This window comes from Helianthus annuus, chromosome 14 (assembly GCF_002127325.2).
Source record: "Helianthus annuus cultivar XRQ/B chromosome 14, HanXRQr2.0-SUNRISE, whole genome shotgun sequence".
Lineage (NCBI taxonomy): Eukaryota > Viridiplantae > Streptophyta > Magnoliopsida > Asterales > Asteraceae > Helianthus > Helianthus annuus.
The window spans coordinates 67,827,612-67,836,931 of NC_035446.2; positions in this window are offsets into that span (position 1 = coordinate 67,827,612).

Consider the following 9,320-nt stretch of genomic DNA (forward strand, 5'->3'; position numbering starts at 1 on the left):
CGCACGAATGAGCCAAATGCCTAAAAAAGGCATTTTTTTGATCGCGGTGACGAGACGAGAGTCCAGAAAAAATTTGGCGACTGAAAATTTTTTCGAGATTTTACCGACAAATACGTATTGTTCGGGGACACCGTCAGGGCTTTAGAGAATATATTTGATGATGTGTTCACAGATTGTTAAAGATAATGGGGTATTCATGATATCTATGCAGATTGTTTATCATCTCGGTTATCTGACTATTTATGGGGCAAATTGAAAAATCCGCAATGATGAAAAACGCACTTTTGTGGATCAAAATGACAAATTTGTAAAAATGAGGGGGAACTAAAATTTCATAGAATATATTGAAATTCCGGCATTTTTGAAATTCGTGACATTCAACAGTATTCGGGTGCTTTCGACTTCAGATTGTCCGGGGGTGCATAAGATCTAGATTCGTTAGTTCGTGATCATAGGATGTTCAGATTCTCCAGATCAGGGTCATATTGATGTCTTAGGTTTTAAGTCTCGGGTCTTCGTCAAGCCGATCAGCAGGATTAGTGTAAGGAGATGTATCAGTATGTAGTATGTATTGTCGATACTTATAAGATATCACATCTTTGTGATAGTCTAAAGTGTCAGAATGGTTAATCTTCGAGCAGAGGAATTGTTTTTCGGACTAACCGCCGGGGAATGACGATCTTTGTTGATTAAGTTGCTGACGGAACTAACGAAGAAGACTATACATCTATATCATGAATGAATAGGAAGAATGTGAATCGATCGTGGAAGAATGTTTCCGAGATCAAAATGCGTTAGCAGATGATTTGTTATCTGATGAAAATTTGTTGATTGTGGAGACTACCATTTACACTACACTGATCAATTATTCAGGAGTGTGCTTAAAGGTGATTACGAAAAACAGGATTTCAGATTTTCGTGGGTATTCATAGACTTGAAGTTTACCGATGTGGTGATTCGAAGTTTCTATCAATTGTCGATTGGGTTTTTAAAGATCAGAGGATCAAGCAGAAAAATGCGCTAAAACCGAACGCGGATGTGGTTAAAGTTGAAACGGAGAAGTCACATTATGTTATTACAAGTTGGTGATTTTTCGTGAAGATTGCGATATAGCAAATCAGAGTGAGATTGGAACCGTGCAAACAAAGACCTGAAGATTCATTTTATGACAATCGGCAATTTTCAGTTTATTATTACGCCCAATGCAAGCATTATGTTGGTACATTTTATGTGGACGAGACTCAATTCAGTTCGACTCGGTTCGGTTCGACTCGGTTAGGTTCGGCTCAAGACCGATATCGCGACATTCCTCCGTCGTGCGCCCCAGAGTTCGACACACGAAGCACGGAGAGCCGCGAACCGTTTCCCTCCGACACAACACCATGACATCATGATGCTGTCATGTGATAACATATATATGCAAGGATTACCAGTCAACGTGAATTATATGGTCATGTATTACAAAGAATTTGACATCACAAAGTACTATTCAGTTGACCATTCACAAAGAACCATATATTTACATGACGAAGAATCTTCTCAAACATGCATGACGAAGAATCAAGCTTATCATATATGACGAAGATCCCATTCTTCGTAGTAATCATGCTTGGCGAACCCTATCCTTCGTCATTGTTTGTGTGTGACGAAGATTCTATCTTCGTCACATATAATCTTCGTCGTATAGATGGTTCGTCGAGGGTCCGTATATATTGAATGATATGCTAACAGTTTAGAAGAGAGAGAACAGGAGTATTTGATAGAGATTATTGTGTTTATTTCTTGTATCATCTTATATAATAAACTCTGTTGAATCAATACACAATCATTTAAATGTTGAATCTTTGTGTTGTGTTTATCTCTCACTCGGTTTGTATCGTAATGTGGATTCCGCACTCATTACGGTATTCGAAACAAGATCTCATAGTTGTCCGACGATCCGTATCGGGACCTACAAGTGGTATCAGAGCTATAGGCTCGATTTCTTGTTGAAAACCGAGTTACCAGTGATATTTTCGAGTGGGTTTTGAGTTTTTCTTGGTTAAAAGTCAAAAACCCAGTTGTGTTTCTTGAAAAATTAAGTTTTAAAGCTCGAAAATTTATGTTGTTTGGTTTAAAACTTGTTAAAAACGTTGGAGATCTTTAAAGGTACAAGTTTTGAGTTTTGACGTCAAAATTTGTGTTCGACAATTTTTCTGGTGGCCGGTAAACTCAAATATTTCGCCGGAGTTCATCTCAGTTCATATTATTCTTCATTTTCTGGGTTTCTTATTTAAAGATTTGAAGATTTGAGCTTGTCTGAATTATTGTTGTTTGATTATAATATTGTTTGTTTGAATATTGTGTACAAGGCATGATGAAGTGTTGAAAAACAAGTCCTAAGTTAGTGTGTGCTTGACTTATTTGACAAAAGAAGGTTCTGTGTTAGAAGAGAAGATAAGATTTGATTTGGTGAAAAAAAAATATCTAACAGGCTGTCTGAACAAATTTGACAACGAAGCTCCCATCAACGAACCTCCTAATCTTCGTCAAATTTGTCACCAACGAACTCCCAAATCTTCGTCATAGTTATCTTTGACGAACCTCCTATTTTTCGTCAAACTTGTCATCAAAAAACAAACTATCCTTGGTCATAGTTGCTTTTGACGAAGAATCATATACTTCGTTGTTATCACTTGTCAATTTTTAACAGAAGCATTAAAAATCAATCTTAACTGTTTGCTTTTTTGAGTGTTTTAAGCAGGTATTATTGTTCATACAGCTGAAATGAATAGAAACATTTTTCCTCAAGTGAAAAATGTAAATCCTTTTTGATTTTTACCAGAACAACCCTCCTCAAGTCTTCTAGCACCGTATGGGCAGGTTTTTGATCCAAGTGACTGGTTCCCTAAACCACAATCTCAACCCCAATTCGATCCAAGTGCCTGGTTTCCAAAACCACAGGTTGCTACTCCACTTCAACCTCTATTTGTTACACCTCAAGCCCAACCTCAAAAAGCAACCAAAATCCTTTCAGAAATCAAACAAGTACATCCACGTCCAACTCAAATCAAACTGATGAAGGGTGTAACTGGTTAGTACAATGTGGAGGTGGAGATCAAGGAGGAACTGCGTTTTATGCTGAAATTGTCAAGAATGTCAATGATGGTGAATCTTCACAAAATGATGACAGTTCAGGATATAGTGGCAGTACTGATGAAGATGGCGCAGGTGTGAGTGATTACAGTTCAGAATCGGATGTGGAGAAAATGGATTATGAAGCTGATAGTTTGTCGATTGGTGCCAAGGAGATGAAATGTCAAAAATCTGACTTGATCAAGAAAGCTGCTGCTGCATCGAATGACATGGAGAAGTTCTTATCTGAAGATGGATATTTCTCTTGCCAGAATGACACTACGGATAGTGTCGCAGCTTCTACAAGTCAGGTAAAATCTGAAACTCCTAGCATATGTAGTGATTGTGTTGATATGAAATATGAATGTGCTAAATTAAAACATGAATCTGAAATGATTCATAGTCACAATCAAAGTTTAGTTATTGAACTGTCAAAGTGCAAAGAAGCAAACATGGCTCTAACTCATCATGAAAAGGAATTTAAATCAATAATTGAAACACTTAAGAAAAGCGTTTCTGAGTTATCAAAAACTGTTTTTAATAAACAAATTGGTATTAATAACTATATTAATATCATTGAAGAAACAAAGAAAGAGTTGGCCACGGCGAAATGTGAGTATGAAGCGATCAAACTCAAATTGGATAGTTATTCTAACTCCTGATATGTGCTTGATCACATCATTGAAGTTCAAAACTGAAAGGAAACGTGAAAGGCGTTGGGTATAAGTCGTTTCCACCTCCTTTGAGACACAACTATACCAAAATGCCAAATGAGGAGGAAATCCCTCGGTTTGAACCAACTGTACCTCTTAATTATGAGGAGTTTACAACTGGATTAGGGTTTAAATCGGACAGTTCCTCAGAGGGCTCATCTGATAGGAAAGAAAAGCCATCTGTTACGGAAAAAAGTCCTCCAACTGTTAAGGACTATGATTCGTCACATGATGAATCAGATGTCAGTGATGAGGATACATCTCTTAATGATAGAAAAGGAGTAGACATTCCTATTGACAATCATATTCTTTGTGATCCTCCTACTCCTGCTGTGCAGTCTGCTGTGAAACAAGAGATAGATCCTATCACTGAGACAGTGTCTACTATTAAAAGAGATAACGTGTCGCACACTTTAGTTAGCGATAGTAAAATATATCCAGATAAAGATTTCCCAATCAAAAATGTCAATCAATCTTTGATCGATAAAGTTTTCGAGGATTCTACAAGTAAGTTTTTGGGAAAAGCGATCCCGAGAGTTTCTGTAACTCAGTGTGATCCTATTCCAAAAGCTGAAGTTAGAAGACAATTTGGAAATCACAGATTACCGACAAAGCAACAACCTATCGCTTTTAAAGGTAAACAAAAGGAACACGAGCTCAAAAGCCTAAGGTTTCACATCCGAGGGTGGAAATAAAGGGAGCTCGTTACAAGAAAAGGGTTCAGAAGGTGAACTTCATGAAATCAAGAGGGACTGATAAAATTGAGACATTCAAAAACAAATCCAACACAGATTTTGTTAAACAAATTACAATTTCGAAAAGAAACAATCAAAACAACTACACACAAACGGTTGTGATATAGGACCAAGTACCTCAAGATCACGAAGTTCATCATCAAGCTGTAACACCCATGAGGAAACCCGGTACACCCTAAACGGTCCAAAACTGTAAAGCACACTTAACACTTTAATTGCGCGAAAACCCTAACAACATGTGTGACTTATGTGCTTGCTTGAACGATATCTGTTATGTCTCGGAGGAATCCGAGAACACGTTATGACTGACATGACACTAATAAGGACCCATGATGTGAAATTGGTATCCTTAGACTTTAAACACGTGTTAAACTGGAGCTTTCCGTTTAACAACGCATTAAACCTTTGACATGGATTATTAGGTTATCGGTAGCATCATTTAAGATTTCGAGTTCCAGGAACAACTTAGTTTTGTGCCTTAGACTGTGACATAAGGTTTGAAGCCAATCAGAGATCGGGCACGCAAAACGAAGCAGCATCCCGAGTAGGGAAACACTTTCATTTTAGTAATAACATAAGGCAATCAAAAGTGCAAGGAACGATCGATCAAGCTTAGAAACACATAAACCACTCTAATACAAGTCTTTTATGATTAAAACATAACTGGGTTCGGACTTCAAGACGGTTATGCATGATTTTTAAAACTGAGTCTTTTGGCACTAAGTACGCGTAAAACGGAGTGCTTCACGCAAATCGAGAACGCGCCCGGGACCCGTAAACGAACCTAAACACTCAACGGAAGATAAACATCATCTTTTGGTGCACTATACGAAGCACGAGGTGTCCCTTGGGGGATCCACACCCAAACCACCCCCACCCCCGTTATTTAATAAAAAAATAATTTTTTTCTTTTTTTTAATTTCATTTTAACACAAAATCCTTTCCAAAATCTAGTTTCTCTCAAGAACAACCAGCTGAATTCACAAGAAACTTCAACAAATCAAAGGTATTAACTCAAATCCATATGGTTTTAAGCATGGTTTCTTGATTAAACATGGTTTAGGCCATGAAAACCCTTTTTAATCCATGATTTTTGGAAGTTTAAGCATGTTTATGGGCTGAATATGAACACCATATGGATTCCCTGGTGTTATATGGCAGCCATGGTTATAAATCTTTGGGTTTTGATACCCTAATCAACACCTATTCGACGAAAATCGCTTAACTAGTCGATTAACCGAAAAACAATGAAATAAGGCTTGATTGATCTAAGTTCTAGCATATTTGGAGTGTACTTGATGTGTAGGTACTGAATATAGCCCACACATACTTCTGGACTCACAAGGAACGCTTGGAATCGAAGCTTGCGCTAGGTATAACATCCGAAAACCGAATCTAGGATAGGCAGAATTTTGTTTTGGCTATAACATGGTCCGTGATACTTGGATTGAGTTGAAATTTGATGCGTTGATGAAGGGAAGTGTCAGGAACGCCCACGTAAAATTTTAGTAGTTTTGGAATTTTCTACGATTTTTTGGTAAAATTTTAACTTTTTTACCAAAAGAATTCTTGACAAAATAACAAACGGATTCAATAAATCACCAAATTTTACAGAGACACTAAGGAATATATGGGGAATGTTCTGGGAAAATTCGGGGTCCATTGGTTGAGTTTTAATTTGGGTTAAAAATCCGCGTTTTTGCGAATTTTCGGTAGCCGGAAACGCACCGAAACGAAATCGGAAAAATCTATGGAGATGTTTCTGGAATCATAAGGGATGTCCCGGAAATTTTTAGGAATTTTTGGATCAATGATGGTAATTAATGTGAATTATGTGGTTAAATATGTTTTTATAAATAAGTTATTTAGACAAGTAAAAAGCCAAAATAAATTCCCAGAAATTTTTTCCATATTCTACAGATTTTTACTGATTTATATAAAAAAATTAAGAATTTTATTCAAATTATGGATAAAATGGGAATTTTATGGATTAAAAATGGGTTATTTTAAATCAATTTCGGCAGTTTACCGTGTAACGAACCTGCCAGAACTACTGGGAACTGACCCAACCCGACAAATACTATAGTTGAAACACGGGGAATATTCTCAAAGATTCCAGGGCGGAGTGGACACTTATGGTGTGTCCAATACAAGTTCGGGAAAATCCCCGACGGTGGAAACAGAAACTCAAAATTGGGCAACCTGGACTCCCCAAACACCCAAACTCCCTTAATAAGAAGTTAATAATTCTTAAATAACCACATGTTGGCACTATTGGTATTCCCGTACCATTATCCGAACACGTTAAACTACTAACATTGGCTGCACACGAACCGGTGTCCGGAAGCCAAATTGAAAACTAATACTACACTGACCTCCATCACCATACTCGTGTCCTATAGACTCAATCCGTGGTGAAAACTCCTAACCAAATCCAAGTTTTAACCATTACCGACTTAGATACTGATTTGAGTCCATACTTGCATGTGTGTTATTAAAACTGATAGCGTTGATTAAACACTCTTTAAGCTAGACTACTATTTGCACTGTGAGTTTCACTCCCCCACTTTTAATATGTTTTACTGTTTTCTGGGGTGATTTGCATGTTACAAACTGTGTTAATTACACCAACTTGCTATGATGTGAATTATCTAACACACGATATTAGCCCCGATACAAGTGATTAACGTAAGTCGTGGGTAGTGGATAGTACTATTGGTCTGACAAACCCAGTTGCCCGCCGGACAGGTGTGGCTGGCAGCCAGGCAACTGCATGCGTCCTAACTAGGTTATGTTGTTAGACTTAACTACCTGAGGGCATTAAACTGCATGTGATACAGGTCATGTGATTAAGTGTTTGTGTGACACAGTACGATTAAAACAGTCTAGGTTTCACTTCTGACACTCGTGTAATTCCATCTATGAACTGTGATATGTGCAATTAAACATGTTGATACATTTTGAAACGAAACAACCAAACCAGTGGAACTCACCGGCATCGAATAGCTGATATTTTTAAAAACTAACATGCTTTTCAGGTAAAACGAAACATGAGTGAACATGTGCGTTTGGAAGGATCTAGTAGGCGGACGTAGCATAATAAAAGCTATAATGGCTTGTAGTACCGATTTTAATATATGGTTTGTAATGTGACAGTTCGAAGACGTTGTAACCGATGCTTCTGTTTTATGTAATGTAATGCTTTTAAATTATGAGTGCCATGTGTCTGCCGCACCCCACGATTGTCTTCCGCTGCGAGTTGGGGTGTGACAGAAGATGGCATCAGAGCCATCGGCTATAGCGATTTAGGTATCCCTAAGAGAACCTAGACTATAATCCTGAGTTAACTCCTTACCCTGAGAACCTCTAGAGACCGAGTGGCGTGGCTGGTACCGGGATGGCCTTGTTAGGCAATTAAATTATTGTGGTCCGGAACACAATAATTTATCTGCTGGTACTTGGGCATTCCGGAAACGTCACGGAGAGAGAGGAGCGAACGGGAATGTAAACGCTAACTTAACAGTTGTGGAAAAGTTTTTAAAATTAAAAATCAAGGTTGTGTGCAATACGTGCTTATGTGTACCTCTGTGGATTGTTTATTTTCGGTTATGTCAGTCGATAGAAGCGGTGTTAGATGTTGTTTTCCTTTACAGGTACTATGTCAAGTCATTCAAGTCGCTGGACGACTTCTCATATGGAGACCGATCCTGAGGAGGATCCATAGACGCCTCTGTTGTCCCCGGGCTACTCGCCGGATGAGTCTGGGTACTGTTGTGCTGGTTATCCCCCTAGACCCCCTACTAGGCGTGTGGAGGAGGCCTCAAGCGCCTACCGTTCCCCATCTCACCACCTGACTAGCTCCTCGGAGCATAGTCGTACCCCGGATGTCGTTATCCCAGTAGGACCTATTCCTAGGAGCCCTACTCCTGCCACGGGGCATTGGGAGTGGGAGCCGGTAGCCCCTAGGTTACCTACACCCGAGACTCCCCCCGACACTGATACCCTTTCCACTCCTAGTACTTACACCCCCTCCTCACCTAGTTCTCAGGAGGTACCCCTTGTCCGCCCCCGACAGACGGCTCATCGGAGGGTACCTGTCCCTGTTCCTGTTTTAACCCCACCTATTTCCCCTGTTCGCTTGATACCCACACCCATAGGGACCCAGCAGCACTTTACTGCTCGTTTACTTACCTCACCTAGGGAGGACCCTTCCCCTTTCCACACTTATGAGCATGGTGGCCCTTCCCAGCCATTCAAGGAGCCTTCCCCACCTGTTTGGGGCATACCAGTTCCTCCCCAGGAGGTGCCTGCTCCCATCACTGAGAGCAGCCTGATGGGGTTCCTGTTAGAGCAAATTTCGTTATTGCGGATGGCAGGCGATGAGGACGAGCAGCAACGGAGGTCTGTGGGAGATTACTTGACTGTCTTGCAGCAGGCGATCATTGCCTTACAATAGGGTATGGGATACGTCCATCATGAGCAGGATCATTTTCGATCTTTAGTGTATGGATGTACTGGCACTATTGTAGGTTTGGTAGCAGGTTTTGCAGGGTTGACGTGGTGGATGTGGCGTTCCTAGTATGGTTTTCTTTCTAGTATAGATAGAGATGATGTACCTTTTGTACATCCTACCAAGCACTGGGCTATGCCTATGTCGAGGTAAGGATGTAGCCGTAGTATTTTCGACTCTCGTAGTTTGTGTCGTGTGGTATGATGCATGTATATCACTTTAGTGACC